Source organism: Camelus ferus, chromosome 9 (assembly GCF_009834535.1).
Source record: "Camelus ferus isolate YT-003-E chromosome 9, BCGSAC_Cfer_1.0, whole genome shotgun sequence".
In the NCBI taxonomy this organism is placed as follows: domain Eukaryota; kingdom Metazoa; phylum Chordata; class Mammalia; order Artiodactyla; family Camelidae; genus Camelus; species Camelus ferus.
The window spans coordinates 60,173,393-60,201,084 of record NC_045704.1 but is presented as its reverse complement, the minus strand read 5'-3'; the positions used below and the strand labels follow the sequence as shown (position 1 = coordinate 60,201,084).

General features: G+C 50.6%; 1 protein-coding gene across 3 annotated transcripts in view; it reads right to left on the bottom strand.

Moving 5' to 3' along the window:
* IGSF3 (immunoglobulin superfamily member 3) overlaps positions 1 to 27,692 on the bottom strand; it is a 97,003-nt gene that overhangs the window by 54,818 nt on the left and 14,493 nt on the right. The window lies entirely within an intron of this gene.

The following is a 27,692-nucleotide window of genomic DNA, read 5'->3' as shown; positions in this document are numbered from 1 at the left end:
ACTACATTTAAAATCCTTAGTATGTGACCCATAGTAAGTGCTCAATACGCATTCAGCCAGCAACTAGTAAGTGACAGTAGCTCCAGCATGGAGCTGAGCTCTCCCACATGCCAACCACGACCAAACATGGTGGTAACAGTATCCCCCATCCCACACGCTCTTTTGCAATGTGAATGAGAGATGGAGTTTACCCCCCTTTTCTTTTGATCTGGGCAGACTTGTGACACAGTGTGACTTTCAAGGCCAGGTCATAAAAAGCAATGCCACTTCCACTCTGCTACCTGACGCCACCGTGGAAGGGGCTGGACTGTCCTGACGCTGCCATGCTGTGAGGGAGCCCAAGGCCCCCGAGGAGGCCACCGGTAGGGCGCTCCGGTCTAGAGCCGCAGCAGAGCTCACAAGCAGTAGCCGGCACCACCGACCAGCCGAGTAGGTGAACCAAACTTCATGATTCCAGGCCAGAGCTGTGAGCCACCTCCCGGCCTTGGAATCTTCCCAGCTGAGGCCCCAGACATTGTAGAGCAGAGGGGAGCCACCCCTGCTGGGCCTGCCCGAATTTCTGACTCATGGATTCTGTGAACATAATAAAATTGTTGTTTAAGCCACTCATTTCTGGGATAACTTGTTACACAGCAAAGATAACTGGAACGTGAACTACACTTTCAACCAACATTTTTGGAACATCTATCATATGAAGGGGGCCAGCACAGAAACCGTGAGGGAGAGATGAGTACAACATAGTTTTATCCTAAGCTGGCAATCCCAAAAGAAATACACACAACTAACTAAACATCAGGATGTGCCGGCTGTGAGGGGCAAAGGACAAGGCGAAGACCTCTCAAAAGGAGAAGGCAAGTCCACAAAGGCTTCACAGAAGGGGTGACATCTGAACTGAGTCTGGAAGGATGCAAGTGCAACACCAGGTGAAAATACGTCCAGGGTTAGCAAGATGTTTGCCAAGATCTCGTTTGCCACGTGACCGGAGGGCACATCAGTGCCAGGCAGGAAAGGGCACTGACAGGCACACAAATAAAGTCAAACTCCTCCCCGGGGATGGCGGAAGCTGAGGAGAGGCGAGCACAGGCAGGCAGGAGATCAGATTTGTGTTTCTGAATCATCACTCGAGTGGCAGGCGGAGGACAGAGCAGAGGGCAAGACTGGAAGCAAAGAGACCAAATTAACAGTCAGGTGAGACCAGATGAGGGCCTGACCTGGTTTTAAGTTCAGGGGCAAAAATATCACTCATTTATTCCTTCATTCTTTTTCAAGTTTAAATCCCCAATGGTACTGAAAAGAGATGTTCTAAAGACAGTGATGAATAAATGTTCAATTATGGATGCTGCTTCTACGGTGTGACAACCAGCTCCGGAGCCAGTGATGAGGGCTGCAAACCCAATGAATCACTTCATCCCAAACGGATCTCTGTGACATCTGCACCGCTGAGTCACAAGGCTGGGCCCCTGCTTCCGAGCTGTTGTCTAATTCACTCATCACTCAGGGCTGAAGCTGCCGCCTTTGAGGACTGCTAAACTATGACTTCAAAAGTTTTTTCCACATTCTAAAGTTTACTTGATTTAAACAAAAGTTTTAAATTTTTTAATTGGAATATTACAAGCCTTCAATTTTCCAACTACCAGCTCTGCTCCTGCTCTCCCCTCATTTCCCCAGAGTGTGACTTAAGGATGGATCACTCCCAACTTTTAAAAAAATACTTCTATACATACATATACACACACACATATATATATAAAACCATTGTAAATATACACTATTGTTCAGCACTTTTTTACATAAACATCATCATCCCATGCAGAAATGTTCCTTGGTTTTCCTCCTCAACATTATTGAGACTGAATATAATGCTGGGTCTTTCCTTTTACACAGCTGTATAATATTCCATCACAGGATTCCACCACATTTTATTTATTCCCATACTGGTGGATATTTAGTGCTTTTTGGGGGGGATGTTTGTTTATTTTGTTTTTGCTATAACCAATAAGCTTTCTTTTTTTACCTGCCCCCTATTTCTTGTCCTTTCCACACCTGAATTTATACAGTCCTCCAGCATCTCTCTCCTTGCCTATTTAACCACGGAGAACACCTGGGCACTTCCAGGATGTCCCCGCCTCTTTCATCCCACGACACGCTTGGCAGGAGGACCAACTCAAAAGCCCACACTTCCCTGCTCTTCTGTCTCAGCCCCTCCTGTCCTATAACTCAACTCTTGCCACTAACCTCTGCTCCTTTCCCTGAAAAGGCAGGGATAATGGTTCTGAGTCCTACCCACCCCATAATACTCCTCATCTGCATCCCCTTCACCCCAATCAAAGGATGACACAGAAGCAACATCTCAAAGGACAGGCAGCCAAGGGGGAGCCTCCAGCCCTAACCCAACCACACCCATGGCTAAGAAATAGACCCTTCTCCCAGCTCCACCAGGATTCAAGGCAGCAAAGCCGATGGAAAATGGTTATAATTGAATAAAAGTACCAGTATCTGCCTTCTATTTTCCGGAGGGGAAAAAAATTAAAAGGTGGAATCATATTACTTGCCTGTAAATGCTCTCCCTGAAATTACCCTAGATCTACTGACCACTGTTTCCTTCCATCCGGTCTCAAAGATAACAGAAATGGGCTGAGTGTCAGGCTGATTCTTTTTAACAAGAATCTCAGGGCACAGCACCCCTGTCAAGTCCAGTGGCCTAGGAAGCACAAGCTTAGAGTGCATTCCAGTAAAAGGACCATCACTCAGAACTGGCAAATGCCTGCGTCCTTCTCACAAGCACACATCTCAGGACTGTTGCCACTGCTGCTATTTGAGGCTGGATTTCTGGACCTGGAATGTCTCAGTTTCTCCAGATTCTGACTCTGATCGAGGTGTCTGCTGGGCTTCACAACAGTCTCTTTACCGTCTGCCCCACCCTCCCGGCACCCGAGGCAGAAGACTCCTCCTCGGCTGCCTTCACACTTGGCAGCCTGCTCTTCCCCCTGGCAGCTGGCGGGTTTCATCAGGAGGAGGACCGCAGAGCCCAGGTCCTTCCTGAAAAGTCCAGAAGGGCTTCTTCGGGCAGCATCAGGAACAAGACTCACGGGAGCGCAGTCCACCCCGTTCCTCGACACACATCCTCCCTTCCGTCTCCCCCGGCCAGGCCGTGGAGAGCCAGGGCTAGAAAGCGGGGGCTGCCGTGCTTTTCGGTGTGAACGGGTGGTCTTCGGGGGTTCCTCAAGGAGCTTCCTACTCCAGGTGCAGCCCCTCCAGCTCGGCCCCCATAAGCCCTCTTTGCAAAACACTAGAGCTCCTCTTCTCAGCTCTGCCCAAGGCCCCGGCCCAGATCCTTCTCCTCCACATCCCCTGGCCTCCTGGGGGCCCTGAGGTGACTCTCGGGGCTGGAGTCACCAGACAATGAGCAATTGTGTCACTATCAGTGCGGCCCTGGGTGGAGCTCAGTGCTTGGCTTATGAGAGACTTCAGGAAGCACTACTGACTGATGAGTGGGTGAGTCAATGAGTCTGGCAGGGCACTGGCTCCAAGGGTCCACTTCTCCACGGTTAGGAAAAGCCCTGAGAATGCTAGTGCATTTGGTTCCGGAGGCTTCCAGCCAGCTTCCTGTGGAACAAGGCAGGTGGCTCTGGGTGCTGGGGCTGGCTGGGCGGGACAGTAGGGGCAGCAGCTGGGTTGGCAGCAGAGCTCACCATCTCTCTCGACCACAACCATCCCCGACACATTCGGGCCACCCTGTTGGATCCTGGCCAGATAATTACAAGAAACTGAGCCCATTCAATCAGCTCAAGTGTTGGGGGGGGGGGGGCGCGGGGTGGAGAAGAGGGTACCATGCAGAGTCGAAGTTCAGAGCAACCCTGGAGGCCCAGAACTAGAGAACTTGGCTGACCCGGGCCAGCTCCTCAGGACAGCTCCGCTCCACTCTTCAGGGATGCGCTTCCTGTATGTGGCTGCAGTTTCTGTGCTCCAAAAACACAGCTCCCAGGTGCCTGCTGTTAATGCGGCACTGCTCTGCAACTCCCCACCCTGCGTCTCAGTGCAAAGGCCCCAGACAGCAATCTCAGCAGCTGAGCAACTCTTTGTTCAACCAGGCCTCCCAAGCTGTAGATCTGGGGGCTATTTATGATGCACACTTCATCCCACCCAGGTCCAGCCAGACTCGACCAGATGGGCATGTGTACTCCATCACCTAGGGCAGCTGGGACCGCATGGGGAGGGGGCCACCCTTTGCTTTGAGTGTGGGTAGTCAGGCACCCTGAAATGGGTCTAGCACACTAATCAAGTACCAACAGCTACACTCAAGTAAAACTGAATAGTCAAGTGCACTGACACAGCTTCAGGGGATTTTCCCAGGCACCTGTTACTCAGCGCAACCACCCATGGCTTTGACTTTCCTTGTTGGTGGTTTGGTCTCTTGCTCTTTGCCCTCCTCCACGGACAGACCTGGGGTTGCATATTTTTCCCAGTTCAAGGAACATGCTTTGAGCATGACTGTGAACAGGTGGTGAGCAATGGCCCCTGCTTGTTCTTACTGGGGGCACAGCTGCATCAGACGGAACCGTGGAAGTGGAGATTAGTTCTGCAGCAGCCCCGAGAAGAGAACTGGGGAGGAGTTCCAAACACAGCACCGGAGACGTGGAGGGCTGTGGGGGCAGAGCGCAGGAGCCTTCCGGAGGGAGGTCAGAGAACGAGCGACACAGCACCAGGGAGTTCCCAGAAGCAGGGAGAGGTCCGCTGAGAGAGACGCCGTTATGTAAATTACAGCACTTCCCCATGCAGTGAAATATTATTCAGCCATTAAAAATCACGGAGGAAAACACTGGTGAACACCAACATTGTTGCCAGCTCATTACTAAGTTAAAGGAAAAAGGCCCTCAAAGGGTATTTCTGTAAAGAAAAACACCCCCACACACCCACACATGTGTGGGGAGAGTACTGGGGAAAGCTAACATACAGGAAAAAACTAAAAAGGAGGTAGGGTAACGAGTGACTGTTTTCTTTGCGCTTTGTGCTTCTAAGCATTCTGAGCTCTGCATGATTACTCTTGTAATGAGGACAAACTGTTCTAAGTCATTTCTCAGACACCCTACCCCCTCATCACCCCCTCCAAAAAAAGGAGTCAAGAGGGGTAAACATTTTAGTGCAGATGAGTCAGAGGTTATCTAAGTGGGGGAGGCCCCAAGGGGGGGTCTGTGGTGGGGGAATGTAGAGAAGGGGTTGAGAGAGAAACTGATGCCAAAATGAGCTGGGCCAGTGGGGCCAGGTGGCCGGGCAGGTGCGTGGCAGGTCCCGTGGCTGATCAGCGGCCCTCTGTCTGAGCTATGTACTGCTCAAGGGCCTCGTTGAACAGGTTTGACCTCATCTCCCTTTTTTTTTTTTTTTAAGCTGTTTAGTCATTTCCTAAAACTCCTTACTTTCTGAGTTATTAAACTTTCAATTCCACGTTGATCCCTTCCAAGCCCTCTAATGCATCTCTTCTGCTTCTTCCAACCAGATGCCTCTGTGCAGCATTAACAGATAACGCGAGCCCGGATGAAAATCATCCTTCTAGGGTACAAAAGTAGGCACCTGAATGACAGATGGTTAGAGGAATTTCGAGAAAGTAGAAGTTCAGGCATTAACACGTGGGCTGCTGCTGACTTACCCGGGGCCAAGGACCAGACGCCAAGGACCAGACGCCCCGCACAGGGCTGTTTCTAAATCTCTACAGAGAACAGGGTGGGTGCACCATCCAAGGCCCTGGAGAAACCTAGATGAACAGAGATTTCAGGATTTGGGTCCTTAACATTTGCAGAGGGCCCAACAAAGCAGGGAGGGTTCCCTAGCCTCTGCCCCCTGGTGGCAAACCCAGCCCTCCTGTGGCAAACACAGTGCCTGCTGTGAGGCACTCCCCAGGCATGCCCTTCTAATGAGGGGCCAGATGAGAAGCCCTCTCAGAAAGGAGACAGAAGGTACAAGGTAGTGATGAGATCCACCAACCTGAAATGCAGGTGCTCTCCCAGCTGTCAGGTGAAATGGGAAACAAGGACCGAGCCCCTGCTCAGCCCCAGGCACTCGCCAAACCTGCACACACTGGCCTTTTCACCAGTGTCTTCTCATTTTAACTTCACAGCCATCTTGTCAGAGAAGTAGATGGCCCCCATTTTACAGATGAGATGAGCAAACTGAGGCTCAGAGGGATTCTGTGTCCCCATGGATGCAGAACCAGCACCACCACCCACTGTCTCTGACTCCAAGCTCCTTTTTCATTCATTCCACAAATAGTGATTGTACCTCTTCTTTGCCAGGGGCTGTACAGACAAATCCTCACAGCCCAGGAGTGGGAGACAAATGTGTAAATGGAGGCTGCAACGTGCTCGTGGCACTGTGAAGGACACTTGAAAGACTTGGGGCAAGCATCCCTCCCTCCTAATCAGGGGAAGTCAGGAAAGGCTTCAGAGAAGGGAGCTCCCTTGAGCCAGGTTTTAATTAGGAGGAGTGGGCATCCCTGCTGGGTGAGGGCAGGAGGACACATCATCGCAGGATCTCAGCACAGAGCAGCCTGAGTGAATGCAGAGCAGCATGGGGCAGCTGGAGGGGCCAGAGCACTGCAGCAGTTTGCCATTGACAGGTGCAGGGGGCACCGAGGGGTAAAGGAAGACCAAGAGGAAGCAGCAGGAAGGGGCAGATCAAGGAACCACGCTAAAGGGGCTTTAGCCCACAGATCATGGGCTATGGAGAGCCATTGATGGGTAGAGATAACAGAATATCTATCTATCTATCCATCTATCTATCCGTCTATCCATCCATCTGTCTACCTATCCATCCATCTATCCATCTGTCTGTCTGTCTGTCTGTCTGTCTATCTATCTATCTATCTATCTATCTGTCTTCTGAATCATGTCTCAGGAAGATGTTCTGGCAGGAATGATGGGAAAGGGACCCCAACAGAAGTTCCTGCAGTGGTCCAGGTGGGAGCTGTTGAGGCCCCAACTAGAGCAGAGCACTGAGGGTGGAGGGAGGTGGTCTGGCAGAAGAGATGCTAAGGAAATGATGTCAGAGCTCAAGTGTGCACAGGGGTATCTAGGGAGCTGTCCAGAACAAATCCCAGACCCCGGGCGACTGGGTAGGTGTGCAGAATGGGGACAGAGGAGGGGGAGGCTTGGGGGAAGTTGATGAGGGCATCACTGGAGTGAGAATTTATTCCCTGGGCCCATCCAACTCTCTAGACCAGCCCACCATGTGCAGCTAGGAATCCTCTCTTCCAGACAGCCCTCAGCAGGACAGAGAGAGCAGAGGTCAGTCATGCAGCTGATGGATGGCAGGCACTCAGATGGGAGGAGCCCTCCCGAATACCTGGCACTCAGTCCTCTTCAAGGTCTCCATCAGCTGCCCACCCGGCAGCTCCCATGTGGGCCTTGTCACCACAAAGGCCAAGTCGTAGCAGAAGTCACCAAGGGCAGAGCCCATTCCTGGAAAGCAGTCAAGGACCCCAGACTCACACAACTCAATCAAGGAAGGCTTGGTTGAGGAAAGAGAGAAAAGACAACCAAGATGTTCAAAATAGAAAATGACCGCAGCTCTGATGACATGTACTTGTGAAGGTCATCACTGGGGTGCAGCTGCGCATTTAAATACAGAAAACGCTGACCATCCCCCAAAGGCCTCCGCCCGGCCTAGCGCTGATGACTGGAGTTATCTGTCAGGTGCCTTTTGTGTTGGGCCAGACGAGATACGCATCTGGTGTGGTGATGAGTGGGGGCTGTCAGCATCTCCCAGGAGTGTCACTGAATGGTGACATATTCTCCGGGATTCAAACAGCATCTCAGGAACCACTTTCAAGATAACTGTGGAATAACTAACCACACAGCGTGCTGAATGAGGGGCCTCGCAGGCGGAAAGGAAAGCAAACGGGCACGTGGATGCTGAAAGATTAGTTTTTAATCCTGCCAGGCAATCCTTTTTCTGCCATAGCTTTCTGTCTCCCCAGAGTTAGGAAGGACTTTAAAGGCAATCCATGCTCCAGGGGGGAAAAGAGAGATTGTATTCATTAAGTCAGAGGTGCCCTGGCCTGGCAGGATTAACTCACCAGAGCAGGCCTCAGTGCAATGGTGGGGGCGGGGGGTGTGTGTACTTTTTAGGGGTAAAGAAGCTGCTGTTTATTTTTTTTAATTAATTGATTTTGGGGCAGAGGGAGGTAATTAGGTTTATTCATTTTTAGAGGAGGTACCAGGGATTGAACCCAGGACCTTATGCTTATTAAGCATGCACTCCACTGTTTGAGCTACATTCTCCCCTCAAGAAGCTGCTGTTTAAATCCTTGCTATAGAACCTCCAGCCAAATCCAGAGAACAAGCTGCTACAGTGAGGAACAGGTGAAGCAACAGATAGAAAGGGGCTGTGAGAAAGTTTTAACTCCCCATGCAGGGGGAGGGCGACATTAGTATGTTTACAGAGTATTTGATTCACTTGCTAAGGCAAACTTCCAGAAGGAGGAGGAGGCCCTGGGACCAGAGTGGAGCGTTTCTTCACTGCAGCCATCCCTGACAGGCTCCTTGTAAAGTAATGGATTTTGTGGACACTTAGAGAGAAAAAATAGCCTCAAACGCTCCGGATCGATGTTGCGCACTGCAGAGTCACAGCCCTGGGTTTCCTACGAGCTGCATTTGGGTACTGTGCAGGGTTCTGCTGCAGTCTGTCCCTTTGTAGGCCAGCTAAGGAGAAGTCAGCCCCAGGCCTGGGCATAGCACTAACATCCCAATGCCCGAACCACGTGGAATATCCTGGGTTCACGCGTTCCTGTCCGGAGCTGGACCGGGTGCTTCCCAAGGCCTGCTCCAGGAAATGGGGCAGGGTGGGGGATGGGGTATCTCAGCAGGGCACCACCCATCCCAGGAAGCACAGCAGAGCTGGTTTGGGGTTTTTGTGGATTGGGTGGGGGGAGGGGAGGGGCTTTATATAATATTTTAGTTTCTCTCTCGTGCTGAATTCCCTACATGCAACACTTTTAAAATTTTGTTTTAAACCAAAACCAAAACCAAAAAGGGAAAACATTTACACAGTCCTTAAAGTCCCATTTCACATTCTGTGATTGTGTGATAACCAAACTTCAAAGCCCTGGGACTCTAATTATATATGTTTTCTTCTGTCAGGGGCTTGCACGTGTAAATGATAGAACAAAAAACCATCAGAATCATGCTCTCGGGAGTAAAAGAACACTCAGAAATCATACAAGGCAGAAAGGAAGAACCAACATGGAAGGAATCTGACTTGAATTACAAGCAACATTTAAAATTACAGGCTCAGAAAAGCTTGAACCGGACCCAGAGCTGAGGTTAGTTAGCCCTGAGTCTGTGGCCCTGCCTTCTCAGGAAGGTGGGTGAATTGGTCTGGAGGGGAGGTCCTGGCCAGGGAAGCACCGCCCTGTGCCATGGAGGCTGAAACCAGAGGCCAGAGAGCAGGAGCCCACATCCACATCACAGCAGCAAAACAGAATATATATATATATTTTTTTTTAATTGAAGTTTAGTTGATTTACAGTGTTGTGTTAGTTTCTGGTGTACAGCACAGTGATTCAGTTATACATGTATATATATTCTTTTTCATTATAGGTTATGACAAGACATTGAATGTAGTTCCCTGTGCTATATACATCAGGACCTTGTTTGTCTATTTTATGTATAGTAGTTTGTATCTGCTAATCCCCAAATCCTAATTTTTCCCTCCCCCAACCCTTTCCCCTCTGGTAACCATAAGTTTGTTCTCTATGTCTGTGAGTTCCTTTCTGTTTCGTAAACAAGTTCATTGAGAGAATACTTTTTGAAGGATAGTATGAAACCAGGAACATCAGTGACCTCTCGGGTGATGGGGTAAGAAGCTGACTTAATTTTCACTGTCTACATCCTAAGCTACCCTTTTAAATTAAACGCATTTGTGCGTTACCTATTCAAAAATAAATGAATAAAATGAATAATGAAATAATGAAAAAATGAATAAAAATACATGCCATGCCAAAATAAAACAGGAAAACAAACAAACAAAAAAGACAAAGAAACTTAAAAATTCTCTTAATGAAATGTCATTTAGAAATCAAAGGGGGAAATGGGGCATTTGAGGGAGCGGGGAGGCAGAGGGCTCAAGCTAGTGACGAAAACTACTGCTTAAACGAGAGCCATGTGGTCCCGGCCAAAACCCACCTCTCTCCTGTCCTCACTGTTCACATCTGCCTTGAGCTCCCAGAGCAAGCCCGGCTCTGGGCCCAGAACATCGGGGTCTCCTCCTCCATCCCTGCCCACGTCTCTTCAGTCACTGGCTGCATCCCCTCCTGCCTCCTGCCCTGTGACTCAGGCTGCCCACCAAACTCCAGGCAGTGCCCTCACTCTCCTCTGCCTGTAATCACTCTGCTGGGTAGCCCATCCATTCCTGTGATTTCCCCACGTGAGCCAAGGTGTGTGTCCCAAAGCTGGCTGCAACACTATCTCCCATCCCGTAAGCTCTGCTTATAATGTGACTTTGACACTGTCCCATTGAGAGACGGGATTTGCGTTTCCTCGCCTTGAATCTGGGTGGGCCTATGACGGTGGCAGCAGTAACCCTCTGTGACGTGAAGGCTAGGTCACAAAAGGCTTCAGCCTGGCCCTTTTGGGACACTCACTTGGAGCTCTGAGAGCCTGACTGCTCTGAGCCCACCATACTGAGGAACCCAAGCCAGCCCACAGGAGTGACCCTGGGAAGACAATTAGATGGCAGCCCCACAGCTCCGCTCACTAGTGGCCCAGCCCCAGGCACAGGCTGTCTGCCTCCGCATCACAGACACTGAGCCAGGACCACCAGGCGCACCTTCCCTGGGGTCATAGCTTCCTGAAGGAGAAGAAGGTAACTTTTGTTTTAAGCCACTGAGATCTGGGGTGACTGGTTACACAGCACTAGGTCACTGACAACCCGCCTCTAAGCAGCACAACCTCAACGCCCCACTGCAGACTCACTGCAGGTTCCCGCTTCTTACTGGGCTTGAGGCACTGAGCCTGACCAAGCCTTCACGTTGCCAATTCCAGAAATTTGTTTTAATAAATTAATTGTGTCTGCCCATAATGCCTAGTTCTCCAAAACTCTCCCACTGGTGTCTGCCCTCCTCAGCTCTCTTCCCGGCTTAGTGGAGTCCATCCTCTCTCTGCTTAAGTCCACCCTCACTCATGGACCTGTCCCTCAGCTTGGCATATTCATAATAACCCTGATCCTTCCTCGCCTCCCTGCACACACATCCCCATCCACTCTCCCAGGCCTGTGCCCCTGGGGCTGCATCAGCCACCTCCCTGACCTTCCCCTTTCCAGACAGCAGGAAGGACTATTCTGCTTGTCTGTTTTATGCCCTCGATGTTCCAGAAAAGACCTGGGGCAGCTTAAGCACCAAGAATCCTCATCCTCAAACATGGTGATGACCATCCCCTTTTCGGGGCACTAAGTAGTATGTCCTCCATCAGTCCAAGAATCAAACAAACATCTGGTTATGGGGTCTCCGGCCTCCACCCCCAACACAAAGGTAAACTCGGAAAGATGCCCAGGCTCTTCCCCTGGAGTGGCCTTTACTCTACCCCACGCCTAACCAACCCCTCGTCACACTTTTGTCATCTCTTCTGGGAAGCCTTTCTTGCCCCCTTAGGCAGCCAGTCACCCTCTCCTTGGGTGGTGCGCCTGCGCAGCACTGAAATTTATCTCCGCACTCGCCTGCCTCGGGGAACCTTAAGAAAGAGCCATATGCACCTCTGTGTGCCCTCTGCACTTTAGATGGCAGGTGTCCAGGGATGCTTGTGGGACGGATTGACTGGTTCCTCTCCCGGAACCCCCTTTCCGTGCACCTCCTCTCTGCAGAATAATGCCCCTCCTCACAGGTGCTCACATCACCCCCCAACCCGACTCCAAGGACTCCCTCAGCCTCTCCTTGAACAAAGCAGGACCCCTCATCCTGCTGAGAGCCCCACCCCACAGGCGTCTTTCCTGGGAAGAACGCCCCATACCAGGCTTACGATTCCTTCTGTGCTCAAACGTGCTTTTAGAAGTATCTGTTCAGCTACCCAAGTCTTCATGGCTTGATTCTCATGCACTTCTGAGTTGGTCCTCATTCCCTTTTAGGCTTCAGGCACTTTGGCAGGAAGGCTGGTGACAACTTTCCCCGAGCTCAGAACAGTTTTCCCGGCAGATGGTTCTTACGCCTGGAGGAAACGCTGCTCTCCAGTAACATTAATGAAATGGATGGTGATGTTCTTAGCATCCTAGGTCTTAGATCTAGAAAAAGCATTCATACTGCCGAATCCCCAGCTTCGAGAACAGTGCCTGGCATGTACCAGGAGCTCAAAAACACTAGCCAAATGAATGAAAGAATGAGCAGTCACTCAGCCCAGCCCTGACGTGGAGCAGCTGAGGTCTGCCAGGCCCCTCCACACCAGGCACTGAGAGACCCGAGAGGTTGCGTGATTCCCCCAAGGTCACCAGCAAGCCAGCGAGGGAAACTGGAACTCCCGTCTCTTGCCTCCCAGCACATGGCCCTCCTCTGCCCAAGTGGGTAGCTTTCTCACCACCCACCCTTTCCACAATTCCAAAGACAGCATCTCCACGAGAAGTTCTGGACAGCATCCAGGAGTATTTTTCTTCCTGGCTTTAAAACAAATTGTGACAAATGGCTCTGCAAATCTACTGGTCCGTGAAGCCGAGCAGATGGGACTGCAATTCACACTATTAACTTAAGTTCTACTCGATGTTATTTCAAATTAGGGCATTTTATCTAGAAATTATAAAAAGCATGGGGGTGGGGTATGCCCTTGTAAGTAAATTTGCTAGCAGATTCATTTACAAATCTACCTGCTCCCGGCCACCCTCAGTGATCACAGATTTTTTTTACCCACCCCTCCTTACTCTCCTCCACCAAAAAGTCCTGACTCACGTAAAGAATGAGAGATTTGGGGGGCCCACTGGTCTAACCACTCACCTAAGGTCAACTCCCTGGACCCGCAGGCATCCCCCAGCAGAGGCACATCACCGCTGATGGTAGCCCAGGTGGGGAAGCGCTATTAGAAAGTTCTTTACTTTTAACTGTAATTGGGCTCTGGGGTCCTGAACACAGGAAAGGCCAGGTCTCTTATTTATCTATTCAATGGGCAAAAACAGCACGTTCTAGGCACCGGACACTGAAGCAGGCCCCAAAGCTCAGGATGCACAGGATGCACAGGAACAATCTTGGCTCTCAAGGAGCACGCCTTCTGGAAGCTCTGAAGCTTCTCCTCCGCAGCCTGAACAGCCAGAGACCTTTCACGGCTGTACATGTGACACAGATTCAGTTCCTTTCCGTTTCTTACAAAAAGGCTCTAGCTTGCCGCTATCCCTCCAAGTGTGTGGTCCAGAATGTCATGCCACTTCCCACGTGTGATCTGATCAGCACGGGACAAGCAGCCCATCACCTCCTGGTTCTAGGCACCAAATTTCCTTTCGTGCGGACAAGACAGCTTTGTTTGGTGGCCACATCACATGATTGAAGCCCGCCAGCTAAAACCTTCCATCTTTCCCACAGCCTCCCCCTCCCACACTTGGACAGCTGGATTCAGAACCTTCCATTTACCCCTGTTAATGACTCTAAATGGTTTGGATGAGTATGACCTCTACCTGCATCAAAACACACTGAGGGGGTGGGGTGGGAGGGTATAGCTTAGTAGTAGAGTGCATGCTTAGCATCCACAAAGTCCTGGGTTCAATCCCCAGTACCACTATTAGATAAATAAATAAATTTTTTTTAAGAGAAAAAAAATCTTTTAAGGGAAAAAAAAGCAGACGAGGAGAGTGCAGGAAGGTTAAGGACAGAATCCTACAACACCTAACCCAGCAGGAGAGCTCTGATGACGATGCCTGGCACATTACGTCCCTGCCCCTGTCCTGCTTGCAAGTGTAAGAGAGCACGGTGCCTCCTGCCGGCATCCACAGTAGGTATTCTCAATAGATACACCAATTTGATGCCAAATCCCAAGCCATTCCACACATATTAAAAACAAAAATTAATTTTTTTTAAAGTGTTACCACGGCTGCCTTCCCTCTTTTTGGGAAGGCAGCCTGCCATCTAATTGGTGAGAAATCTCAGAGCCACAGGCTGCACCTCTGCCCCTTTACCTCTGCATCTGAGCCCTGCTTTCTTCCTACCAGAACTTGTCCTGTTCCTTTATCCTCATCTCTGCTCACACTACCACCAGCGGCGCTGTCCAGGCAGTCTTCACTTTAATCTTAAAGGTCTTCAGCATATTTTAAAACTTGTCTCTGACTGCCACCCTCTCCCTCCACCCCGGCCGGTCCACCCCGAACTCACTGCCACACACGTCTCCCATGGCAGTTCCCTACCACAAGGACAATGGTCCAGGGCCTCCACTCTGCCAATCCCTTCCACTCCAAAGTCCTCCTCTTGGTATTCAAGGCTTCCAAATTCTGGCCTCCCTGCTACCCAGCTATCTATTCCGACTCCCAAAATGTGCCTTTTCCCCCAAGCTTGCCGTGAGTCATTCACACCTATAGGTTTTGCTTCCAATGTTTTCAACCTTCCAGTGTCGAGGAGTTAAACGAGAAAAAAGAAAGAGGAGGGAGGAAAGGAAGAAGAAGAGGAGGAAGAATGGAAAGAAAGAGGGGAAGGGAACGGGAAAATGATGGTAGCAGCACCAGCCAACTCTCACAGCACTGAGTCCTGTCGGGCCCTGCTCTCAACGCCTTATCCACCGAACAGCATTCAACCCTGACGTCAACAACACTGCAGATGAGTGTGGCACCGAGAGGTTAAGTAATCCGCAGAGGGCACACGTGGAGTCAGTGCTCTGAACCATTCCACTTGCATCACAGCCCAGAAAAAGTCATAGGGAGGGAGACGAGTGTGGAATTAAGCACCAACCAGACAAGGAGCCAACTGCACAGGTCCTGCAGGAGGCAGTCAGCCTGGGGAGCCCGGGAGGGCACTGCACAGAGATCACCTGGGTCTGAGTCTTGGGAAGCATGGGTTGGGCAGGCAGCCCAGGGACAGGTATGGGGAGACACTCATGCCACGTGGGAAGACAGGGCATGTGCAAGGCCAGAGGCCAGAGGCCCAAGAGTGAGTTCACGGAGAGGGCCGGGGTGGGCTCTGGCAGGAAGGGGAGCATGAGAGGAGGTGGGTAGTGAGCAGAGATGAAGATGAAGGGACCAGGTCTCAAAGGGTCTGTCTGACCAAAGATGGGCCCTTAATCCTGCGACCCAGCTAGTCAACCACTCCTCGTCAGCTAAGTCCTCCCTCCTCCAAGGCCTGTCTGCCCTACTCCAGTGCAGGTGTCAACCAACTACAGAAGAGGGGAAAGAAGCTGCATCTAGGACCAGTCCACACACAGGCAAGGAAGGATTTCCTCCTCGGCCTCCTCCCTTCACTTTGTCCTTGCCTTCTCCAATGGCACAAAGAAATTACAGTGCAATTGCTTCTGTAAACTTATTAAGTCAAATCATTAGGACTTTATTACTTGGCTTTTTCCAACTATCAACATAGGTGTCTGGAAAATACGTGGAGTCATAGATTTCTTGGAATCCACTACATTTAGGGGGAGCTGTGATCTAGTATCTCTAGATAACAAAGAGAATAAGCATTTTCTCAGGACTGGCTAAGTTTCTTAGCCACAGTTTAGATGCCAATAACATACGTGACACCGTGACTGTCTCAAGCTCACCACCAGATGAAGAAAAATCACACATCCTTTAATTCTGAATGAGGAAGCATTTAAAACATACAGGAAAGTATGAAGAATAATAAATACCTGGACACATCCAGGACTGTCAAATCCTAATATTTTGTCACATTTGCTTTAGATTTTTTTTTTTTCAAGAAAGAAAGCTTTACAGACACTGATCAAGTCCCTATTTCACTCCCTTCCCAATCCCATTACCCCCCACTTACCCCAGAAATAGCATCCTGAACTTGGTATTTATCACCCTCATGCATTTTCATGCTTTTATTATATATGTATGTATCCAAAAACAATACACAGTTTTTGCATGATTTAAAACTACTTAAAATAGCATCACACCATCTATACTCTTCTGCATCTTTCTGACTCGACAAAACATTTTAGGGCAATCCTTGTTGACGCATGTCACTCCAGTGAATTCATTTCGATTGCTGCAGATCACAGTCCACTGTGAGAATATTCACTATATTTAATCACAATTTAAAAATTCATTTTCCTGTTGGTGAACTTTTCAGTGGTTCCCAACATGTCACTGCAATAAATATTTTTGTAAATGTTCACCTAGGGGTATCTTCAGTCACACGAGACCCTGCCTGTACTGCTCTGCAACACTGGGGCACTGGAATTTTCTATTCCAAGGTCAGTGTCGAAGCATTCTTTCTGTTCTATGTCCTTGTCAAAAACATTAATTGACTATTACATTGTCACCAACCTGATGGGGATGAAACGTTGCCTCCTTGTTATTCTGAAAATTCATTTAAATGGGAAAATACATTACTAATAAATGCAGCTTAGTAGACAAGAGTTGTCAGTCGTAAGTGTTCTCTGAATTTTCTAGAAAATAATAAAGGAAGGGTGGGGAAGGGGGTGAGGGTACAGGTGAAACAGAACCAGCCATGAGCTGATAACTGTTGGAACTTGGCGATGGGTGAGCTGGGGCTCATTATTCTCTTTTCTCTGCCTTAGCCTGTATTTGAAATTTTCCACAATAAAAAATTAAAATAAAAAGAAGCAGAAGCAGCATCCAGAGTAAAGAGGAGGAGCCCCTGTAACAGTGGAAGGAAGGCAGCCTTCACAAAGGGCAGAGCCTGGAGCCACGGGCAGCACAGGACAAAAGGAAGCTGGGAGAGGGGCTTTCAAATTATGCCATGATTTAGGTCAGAAGAGTTAGGGACATGATTTACCAAATCAGCGTTTCCGATGACCCCTTAGAACACTGCAGCACCTAAGAAAATGTTACCAGATTTTAAAAGTGCAATTGACAGAATGATCACCATTAAAGGTCACTCAAGTCTTTGTCCCATACCATTTTACTTTGAATTACAGAACATTTCATTTGCCTTTATACTCCCAGATTTGTTTTTTAGTAAGTGTAAGAATTACTTGTTACGTACACACACACACACAAAAACTTTTCAGTGAAATAAAAAAAAATGGTCCTTATGAAACCAAGCAGGACCCTGTGGGGCCTTCCCAGGTATAAATCCTTTCTGCATCCCTCAACTCTTGTTTGTAGGAAATAGGCTTCATTCAGCCTCCTTGACCTTCCCTGAGTTCCAAAGAGCAGATTCAAATAGGGAAGGGAGGAATGCAGAAATAAAGGAGGAGTAGTCATGAAACAATAGTGCAGACACGGGGCAGGGTCCTGGGTCCTCCTCAAGGGACATACAGAACAGTATCTTTGCGCTCTTCTGCAGGAACTAAGGCCCCCTCCCAGGTGGAGACAGTAACTTCAGGCTGAGCACAAGAGTCCTGGAGCACCGCCCTGTTACCTCACCACCAACCAAGCAGAAGAAAGTCTCCACACAGTAAAACACTCTGACCCCCTCCCCAAATGATTCTTCCTTTAAAAACGTTCATGGTGGAGAACCTTCAGAGTTGGTTTTTAGACACAGGTCCTACCTTCTCCCCAGGTTGCCCGCCTCCTGAATAAAGCAACTTTTCGTTTTTGTCCAACATTCGTCTACTGGCTTTTGAGCAGCAAGCAGCCGGTAACACTTAGGCTTTTAAGTCTGGGATGGCTTCAGTGAGGATGAGAGGACATACTGCATACTTATGAGTGAAACTGTGATCATGTAATATGTAATTATACAAGAAATCTAGATGTCTCCAAGCAGGTTAAACAGGGAGAAACTGAGTCCCCTTGCTTAAGGGGCAGGGGTCCAGGCAATGGAGTCGGTCGGAATATCAGGGATGTAAAAGATAAACCCTAAAGAAACACAAGAGTGGATTCTGGACAGAGCAAAATGGGATCTGAGAGAGAGCTAAAAACCCACATCACACTGGGAGGAAGAAGCAGAGTAGCTCAACTGGGTAAGAAAATGTGGGAAAGGAAAAGCCTCAACAAGAATCTGAGCCGGGGGGAGGGCAGCTCAGTGGTAGAGAGTATGCTTAGCATGCATGAGGTCCTGGGTTCAATCCCCATTAAAAAAATTTTAAAAAGGAATCATAGCCAGTGGTTTAGAACTGGGAGTTGAGCTGTGGTTCAGTGAAGTGTCCTGAACCACAGGGCGTGGAAGCGGCAGGCGCAGGGTGGCGGGCTCTGGGGCAGAGGCACCACTGCAGTCATCAGTCATAGCTCCAGCAGGCCCGTGGGAGCTCAGGGCGGCAGGCATCAGCAGGGGGCCACCAGGGCCACCTGCCAGCGAGCCTGCGGCAAAAACTGCTTAGCGAAGTCAATTTCAAGTTCTTCCGCATGTCATTGCCTGAAATCATCTCACCTTGGTGGGACCTGTGTGTCCCACACGTCTTCACTCACAGTCCCCACGCCCCCACCTCTGCTCCTGAAGCTATTATTCATTAACCACAGGGATTTAGTAGCTGGTAACAAAGGCTGCAAACTGCACTGCCTGCCCATCTCGGTCCAGAAGGCACAGTGTGAACAGTGATAGGCACCCGCGACTCTGCAGTGCCTCATTCCCCAAGTGCAATGGGCTCTAGGGTCCATCATCCCGTCCCACCACCTAGTTTACAGAACAGGAAGCTGAGGTCAGCTTGTCCAAGGTCACACAACCAGTTTCTGACAAAGGGGCGAAGCCAGGTCTCCAGATTCCCAGATCAGTGCTCTTGCCCCTCCCACAGCGGCTCCCTCTTCTCAAGACCCATCCTCCTCATGCTGGAATCCCAGCGATGTTTCTATTCACACTCCTGGGCTGCTGAGACATCCCACTTGGACAGACACTCATTGCTCAACCCTCAGGGGCCTTGACTCACTCCCCAGCAGTCCTTTGTGTTCTCGACTCCAAGCTGCAGCTCTGCCTTCTTTTGTGCATCTATTCTGCCAGTCTGAGGGAGTGAGAGGGAAGTTTCCAGGCCATGTGCTCGGCTGACCATTCTTGGCAGACATAGCCTGGGGCTAGTCTGTCCCAGGGGCGCCCATCCATGCCTGGTCCTCCTGGGGGTGTCGGACAGAGAGAGGCCAAGTCACAGTTGCTGTGTGTCTAAGAGGGGCCTTCATGCACTCAGGAGGCTTCCCCATGGGCAGGGCGGCTGGCATCCAAATCCCTGAGCAACGGGAGCATTGTTCCCACTTGGCAGTGAGGAAGCTAAGGGCCAGGAGGTCAGCGATTCACCCAAGGTCACCAAGTCAGGAGGAGTCAGGGAAAGGGCAGGAGCCAGGGCTTCCCACCTCAAGGGCAGGGCTCTTTCCAGCCCAGCTGGTGGTTTCAGCAACAGGCTCTGCCCTCCCCAAATGCACAGCCCCAGTTTGGCAAGGCTGCCCCATGGCCCGTGTGCTGCTGGACAAACTGCTCCGTGCTCTCACTCCGGCATCACTCCTTTAGAAAGGATGACCGTGCTTCCTTCCATCTGGATCCCTACCAAGGAACACCACTCAGGAAATGCTGCCACAAATAAAGAAAAAGTACACCCGACCACATGTCCTCAAATTCCTCCTCTCCATTTCCCCTAGAGGCTGCACCGGGGCAAATGCACACACCTCTGGCATTACGGGCTCTGTCAAAAGCTCAGCAGAGAACAGAAGACAATCCGGAAGACTACCATCGTTGGGCACCTGCTCAGGTGCATCCTGAGCATCCCTGAGGTGCTGGTCAAACAGCAGCTGCCCTTCAGCCACCTGGGGGTGCCAAGCCTGCCCACAGCCCCCTGTGTCCCCTGCTTCACTGGGGAGGGGGCGCATCCAACACTAGCTCTGGCCCAGAGCCATCCTCTCCGGGCCGCGGCGGCAGGGGAAGTTAGCAGCACAGGTGTGGAGTGTTCCAGTGTCCACATGGCCAGGGGCCCCGCGCAGCAGTGGGATCCGTGGGTGACCGTGCATTGTGAACCGAGGCGATGGCTGAGGGGAAATCCGGCAAAGGAGGACGTTCACGGGGCACGTGGCCATCGGAGGAGAGGGCGCCCTGACTGGCTGGTGGGCACCTGGAGAAAACCTCTCCAGCATCCGCTGGCTCCAAATCTTGAAAGCTCTCCAGACACCCGCTGTTAAACGGGCAGGCTCGGGGCACATTAACGGGACTATCAGCCACTAACACCTCAGCAGCAAGTGACACTATGGTGTGACTGGAAAGGCCTGGGATTAGGAGTCGAATGCACCAGGTCCCCTCCGTACTCCGCTGGTGGGAAAGTGGGATGTATGTCACTTTGGGAAACAATCTGGCAGTTTCTTGTAAAGTGAAACATACACTCACCATATGGCCCAGCAATCCCACTCCTGGTGTTTACCCAAGAGAAATGAAAACCTATGTCCACACAGAGACTTACAGAAGAGCAGCTTCATTCATAAATAGCCCCAAACTAGAAACAAACCCAATGTCCATCAGCTGGGGAGTGGAGAAACAAGTGGTGATCCAGCCACACAATGGAATACTACCCAGCAGTAAAAAGGGGCAAACTAGACACACACACAGCCACACGACTGACTCTCAAAAGCATTTTGCTGAGTGAGAGAAGACAGAATCAGAAGGCTTCGTACTGTAGGATTCCATGTGGACCACACTGAGCACAGGGCAAACCTGTAATAAAGAAATCAGTGGTCGCCGGGCCTGGAGGCGTGGAGAGGGAGCTTTTGGGGGGTGACAGGAGTATTCCATCTTTGATTGTGATGGTGGTTTACACGACTGTTTACACCTGTCCAGACTCAAAGAACTATACGCTTAAAACTAGTGAATTTACTGCATGCAAATTACACCACAATAAAGCGAATTAAAACAACACTAGGTTCCTCCTCCTTAACTAGAGCTTAAAGAAGTGGACCATGCTGGCTTGACCTGGAGAAATCACATAACCTTGCTGAGCCTCCACGGCACCATTCCCCGCGTCACATTCCCCCAGCTGGAAACACCAAGGATGGAGTCAGAGAATGTAAGTGCGTGCACAGAGCCTGGCATGAAGTGAGGGTTCCATAAATGTCAACCTCTGCTTCCAGCCCAGTGTAAGTAAGCAACTCCACTGAAGCATCAACCTGCAGCCCGCCCAGGTCAGGGGTGAGCCGCAGGACCCAGCAAGGAAATGCAACACTGGGCCGAGCCAGGGACAAGGGCCGCAGCATGGATCACGTGGAGGAGGGGAAGGAGCTGGTGGATGCGGCCGCTGAGGGCCAGGCTGAGGCTGGGGACAGCGCAGGGGCAGATGCCAGAGCCGAGGGCTTGGCCGTGTTGCTCCAGGCCAGCCTGGCTGTGGCCTCCAGGCCTCTCATTTCCTCTGTCTTAACGAGGGGTCACAGAAGTGCTTTCCCATAACTGCGTCACCTCCCCATGCAGTCATCAGCTTAAACACAGAGCAGAGCTGCAGCAGGACAAAGTCTCCTTCTGACACACTGCGGTTGGGTCCCACCCCTTTCAACCCTTGGGCTTTGTGACACAGCACACAAGCCCCAGCAGTTCCCTTATCCCTTCCCACAGGCGCCGGGACTGAGCATTCCTTTGCCTGGCTTCTGGTTAAATGCCACTGTCATTATCTTTAGCAGGAAACAGGGGACTCCTAGGGGGTGGGGTCAAAAAGAGACTGGATCCCAAGGACTTCTAGGAACTTTAAAAGGCCTGGAAATTCATGGTGCAGGTTCATTATCATGTCTAATTTTACTCTGAAAGTTCCTTTTAGCACAATACACTTTCCAGCCAAGACAGGGTTAGTTTTTTGCTTATAAATAGCGAAGGCAAGAATTTCCCCAATTCACTGGAGAGAGCTGGAATGAGGCAGAAAGTGGCCGCTGAAGAGCATGCACAGGAAACTGAGATTGCCAGGGCCAGAATCAAGTGAGCTGTCAGGGGTGAAATGCAGAGAGGGCAGGCAGCTAAGCTGGGACAGCAAAGGAAGCTGGGCACAAAGCTGTGGGCCCCTCAGGTCATGGGCTACAGCCACCAGGAGGAAAGGCTGGTAATGTCTCGTGCCTGTTAGATGCCTGTGTTTCAGGTGATACCAACTCAGGTAAGGACACTACCCCCACACCCACCCCACCTGCCATCCAGCGATAAATCACTCCCTCTGCCCAGGACCCCTCATTCCATCTCTTTCCCTTACACTCAGATGGCCGGTGCAGGTTCTCTAGGGTGAAAGCCAGTACGGTACATAGAGGATGTCAACACTGCTCCCTAAAGCACTGGGAGAGAACGCAAAAACGAAGGAAATCTGAAAGGACAGGCAAGGGAACGGCAGTCCTGACAGACAGAGGCGCTGGAGTGGATGGTGAAGACGAGAGGCAACAGTGATCTACAGGCTGGGGGGGACATTAGAGGCAGAGATGTGGCAGGTGGCAAAAATGGTGACGCTGCAGCACAGGGGAGACCCAGGCAGCAGTGCCTGACGCGGGGAGGAAGCCTCAGGGCTGCTGATGCTCTGAACAAGGATGCTCTCAAGACGGGAGGACACCAAGGCTGGGGAGCACCCAGTGTGTTCCGTCAAAGCTTCCGAGATTTCTGGAGCCCAGCTACAAGGGCCTGCGCAAGACTGAAACAAGAACAGCAAGCTATCCTGAGGGAGGTGATGATATGGTCCAAAGGTTGTGACTTTATGGCTCAGCAATGTGTACTGTGGTCTAAATCCAACCTCCAAATGACCACATGTGTGAACACACAGCCGTGAGCTGACCAGGGTGGCACCATGGCCCCTGAAAACAATAATGACCACTACCACTACTGGGCATTTCAAATGCCACCAGGCACAATGCTAAGGATCTCATCCAATGGTTCCATTTAATTCTCCCAAGAACCCGCAGGATTAGCTCCTATTATTTTCAGATAAGGAAGTGGACACAGTTAAGTAACTTGCTCTGAATCACACTGCTGGTTCGATAACAAATGCTTACTGAACGGTGGCCAGGTGGACAGATGGATGGACAAGTGGAAGGCCAGATAGACAGAGGCAAGGCCAGGCTGACAGGTAGCTCCAGTGTCATCCTCCTCCTGGGACCAGAGTTGGCTTCTAGGCTTATCAGAGGAAGCAGGGAGAGGAGTGAGTAAAATGAGGCCATGAACAGGATGGTGTTACCGAACAGAAGTTCGTGTGCCCAGACAGAGAGGCCAAACAAACCGAAACATTGGAGTCTGGAGCAGAGAAAGGTCTACTGCAGGGCCAGGCAAGGAGAACAAGTGGCTTGAAACCTTGACAGTTTTCAGGGAGAGGCTTTTATAGGCAAAGTTTGGGGTGAGGGCTGCAGGGTGTGTGACTTCTGATCAGCTGGTCGTGAGTTAACAGCGGTGCTCCAGGAATCCTGTGTCCAGCCCCAAGTTATCATCCTCCACCCGGTTTGGGGCCTCAGTTTCTGCAGAACTCAAAGATGTTGTTTAGTCCACATTCCCTGAGGATGTGCTGTGGACGTACCAGGACCCTGCCCCAAGGCTGCACTGTATTGTTTCTTGACTGTTCCTCCTTTGTTTCTCCATCTGATTAGCAACTGTTTGAATCTGCCCTTGGAATTCAAGGAGAGTCAAGGAGGCTGAAAGAAGCCTGCTTCCTACAAACAAGAACCAGGAGACAGGAAAAGGATTTGTATCCCGGAGGGCCCCACAGGGTCCTGCTCCATTTCAACAGCATAGACAAATATTGATGGCACCTCCACTTTGTGGAAAGTAAAGAAAAAAGAAAAACACCAACTCCCCATTAGACAGAGAAACAGTCCCTCCCTGCCTTTAAATTTCTCAAATGATTAAGACAAGCCCGAGTGGGCCCTGCTGGCCGTCACCGGGTCTGGAAGCGTTTCTTCTGAGTGTCTGTGGAGTCAAAGTTCTCAGTTAGAGGAGGAACAGGACACAGCAGCGAGCACGTTGGAGCAGGAGCGGTGCCGCACAAAGGCCCTGCCCTTGTGTCTAACTCGGCTTTGTTTAAAGCAAGATCAGATTCAGCACTGCACTTCTACTTGCTGCCTGACGAAAACCAGATGCCAGATGCCTCCCCGCGCAGCATCGGGGCCTCTGCCCTCAGGAAAACAACGTGAGCCAGGCAGGCAGCGGGAACACAGCGCTGAACAAAGGGGTGCGCGCCAAGGGCCGAGCGCCGCACTCCCGAGCCTTTAAGAAAAGGCACATGTTAAATCTTTTGAGATTAGGAAAGATGAAAAAGATGGGCTTCATACCTCATTCTCCAGTCTACTCTGGAGGTCTGGAATTTATTACTGAAGCTGCACCTTGAGCTGGGTGATTCAGCTGCTAAGCTGGTCACCAGTGGATACCAGCCACCAAAACACTGCCCTCTGCAAGCCACCTGACATTCCGGGGACCGGTGGGGAGAGCAGCTGTCTCCCTGGCGTGGTTCACAAACAGGGATCCCCTTCCCTGGACAGCTAAAGAGCCTTTGGGGTGGGGCTGGGGGTGGGAGGCCAGAGGTAAACCCAGCCTCCAAAAACACCAAGACCTGAGACAGAATAGAAGTCGGACAGCAAGCTCTAGCCCATTCAGCACAGACCTCCGAGCAAATCAAGTCAGAAGCTGGCAGAAAAGTTTAAACTGGAAAACCACATAGCACCCAGATCACACCAGTAGCAGTTTGCAGTGCCACCCGGTTAGAGCTCCAGACCTGGCTTCCAGGGTAAAGGTGGAGCAATCGAGTCCAGTGCTGGAAGGATGGCCCTCCTCCCCTTGCAGCCACACCCCTGGCCCCAAGGATGCCACGGCATGGGGGGAGGAAAGGAAGGAAAACTCGGCTCTTAGCTGCCTCGGCCAGGAGATGACACCTGTCACTTCCTCACCCACTGTCTCGGCTAACGTTTGTCACACAGCCCCAAAGAAACTGCAACAATTTGGAAAAGCATGTGCTTATCTGGTGAGCTGTTGTCTCTTCCACATCATCTTAAGTCCTGACCTCTCTTTCCCAAGGTCCAGCCCATATGTTCAAATGAATTCAAGGTCTCACTACTTAGAGCTTCCATCATTATCTCAAAATCCCAATGGCAAAAATCAGACAACATCTTCCTAAAATTGGTCCCCTCTTCCAAATTCCATGTCATTTCCCACGTCATCACGCTCAAACTCCTGCGATCATCTTCTAGATGCAAGATTCAACCAGCCCTTTTTTAAACAGTTATTTTTCCCTTACAATTTTCCCTTGATATCTTCCCCTATTTCCTACTGCTTTCAATTCAAATCTCACCACCAACTGTATTATTCCAGGAGCTCAAACTGGTCACCCAGCTTTTATTTTCTTCCCTTCCAGTCAGTCTGCTCCACGGCTGCCTCACCCTCCCTCCCAAGGTCCAAAGGTCCATTTTCTTAGATTCTTCCCTGCTCAAGCACCCACAACCTTCCCCACTGCGGAAATCAAGAGTCACCTTCTAAGCCTGCAATTTGTGGTGCCTGGAATCTGCCTGTGGAATTAGTCAGGACATAACCTCAGTGTTCTCTGCCAGGGCCACGTCCACTCCCGTCCCCACTGGTCTGTTCACGCCACCCGCTCCTCACTCTTCCGACGCAAATCCTAATCCTACCTCAGGACCCATTCCAAATACAATCTCCTCACTCGAACGTCTCCCGCCAACATGTTTAGCCTCTCTCCTTGCTGGCGCACCACAGGGCGAAGCACTGCCGCTGAATCACGTGCCGTTTCATGATAATCCACATTGTACTGGTTTATAAGAACAACCTCTATTTCTTGCTCCTTTGAGGGAGTGTCTAATACAGGCTGCTCTCAGCTATACGAAGTAGGAAATACTAATTGTCACCCGAAAAACTGGGTCCGCCTCTGGGTGGGCAGTGAGCCAAAAGGCGCAAGCCAAAGGTCAAGAGGAGGAGGGATTTCTTGCAGCAAATAAGGAGAGCCCTGGGGACCTCGCCATAAGCAACGTCTCTTCGACCAGCAAAATAGGGCAGTTTTAAGCTAAGGGTACATGCGCATTCAAGAAGGGGCTTAGGCGGTCCACACAGTCCAAGCTTCAGCTGAAGTCAACATCATCATCCCTTAGGTTCCAGCTAATCTGGCGGTTGAGCACTTCAGGCTACTCTCTACCATTCAAACTGAACGGGGAGTCTTTACAACTGATATATTATCTTTTCCATTGTTATTTCTCTTGCCTGATAACAGTCCTTGGTTCCTGCATTCTTTTGTCCCCTTAAGATCATTAATTACTAAGGATAAGCACGTGGCCAGGCTTAGATCCCAAAATGGCTTCTCTTATGTCAAGAAAGCCATGCTTGGTTCTCTTTCTCCAGGGACCCCCTACCCCACGGGCTTAAAATTCCACTGGCTGAAACAGTGAGGACAGAAAATGCGAGGCTGGTCTGCTCAGTCTTCAGTGGTTCTATCATCAAGGACCCTGATCCTTCCCGTCTTTTCCCCTCTGATGGCCTCAACAGATTTGTTTTCCTCATGATGACAAAGTAGCTGCCTCATTTCCAAGAATCTAACGGAAGGAGTTGGCCCTTCCGTGTTTCTTTTTAAGACAGAAGCTATCTTTCCCGGAATCACCCCTCCTCCCCCATGCCCAGCAGAATTCTCCTATCTTATTGGCCAAAATGGTGTCACACGCCTATACCTAGACTGTAGACCTCCGTGACTGGCTTAGATCAACCAGCTTTTACCCTGGAGCTAGAAGCAGGGTCATTTTTCCTTAAGTAGTGCTGGGGAGGTGTGGCATTCAAAACAAACCAGGGTTCTGCCAGCAAGAAGGGGGGAAAAAGTGGCTGTCATGCAGGTAACCAATAGTGTCTATCACAGAAAGGGCCCGGCTTCATGCATCTTTGTGTTTTCCTTCCCTTGCCACCCCCATCCTGTGCTGGCACAGGCAGATGCTCAACAAATAACGGTGGAATTGAGCAGAACTAGGAATTATCCTGTAGGCGTGAGAAAACAGTGAGCATTGTAATAGAGCGGTACAATTGGACATTTGTGCATAGAAACTGGAAAGGGGGCCATGAAATCCAAACAGATGCAAAAAAAGTACTTCGCAGAGGAGGTAGGGAATTTCTGATCCAAACCCTAGGCTGGGCCTGACTCCCAGTTCCACAGACAGAGAGCAGGCCCCGGGCCAGAGGGCTGGGCCTCTCCCAGCTGGGCCTTCTCCTCATTTCAACCCTAGCCTCCGATGGGCCAGGGGTCTACAACCAGCCCAGAGCTCGAGCCTGTCAGGCATAAAGGAGGCTCCAAGTGAGGCCTGCCAGCACCCAGCTGGTCACTGAGCGCATCATGGGCCTCACAGATCCGTTAACAGTGAGCTCGGAGCACAGGAGGGCTGGGCTGTGGAAGCAAGAGCTCCCTTCCCTCAGGAGCAGAGGCAGCTCCTTCAGCTGCCTCATAGGTCTCTCTGCCCTCTTCCCTCCACGGGCCACCCTGCTCCTAACTTCTCCCCTCTGCTCAGCTTTCCATCACACTCCCAGATTCTCCAGCCTACAAACAGCACTCCAGACCCCAAAGGCACAGGCCTACACCCTTGGCTGCGAAATGAACCAAGAACTGTATAGAAAAAACTGAACAGAAGGCTCTGAAGTCCCACAGACGCCCTACGTCCCCATCATAGGGCCACGAGCTTTTAGCTTTTGGGACTTTTGGGGTTCCTTTTCAAATATCGTAGCCGGCATTTCGTTGGCTCAAGAAAACGGG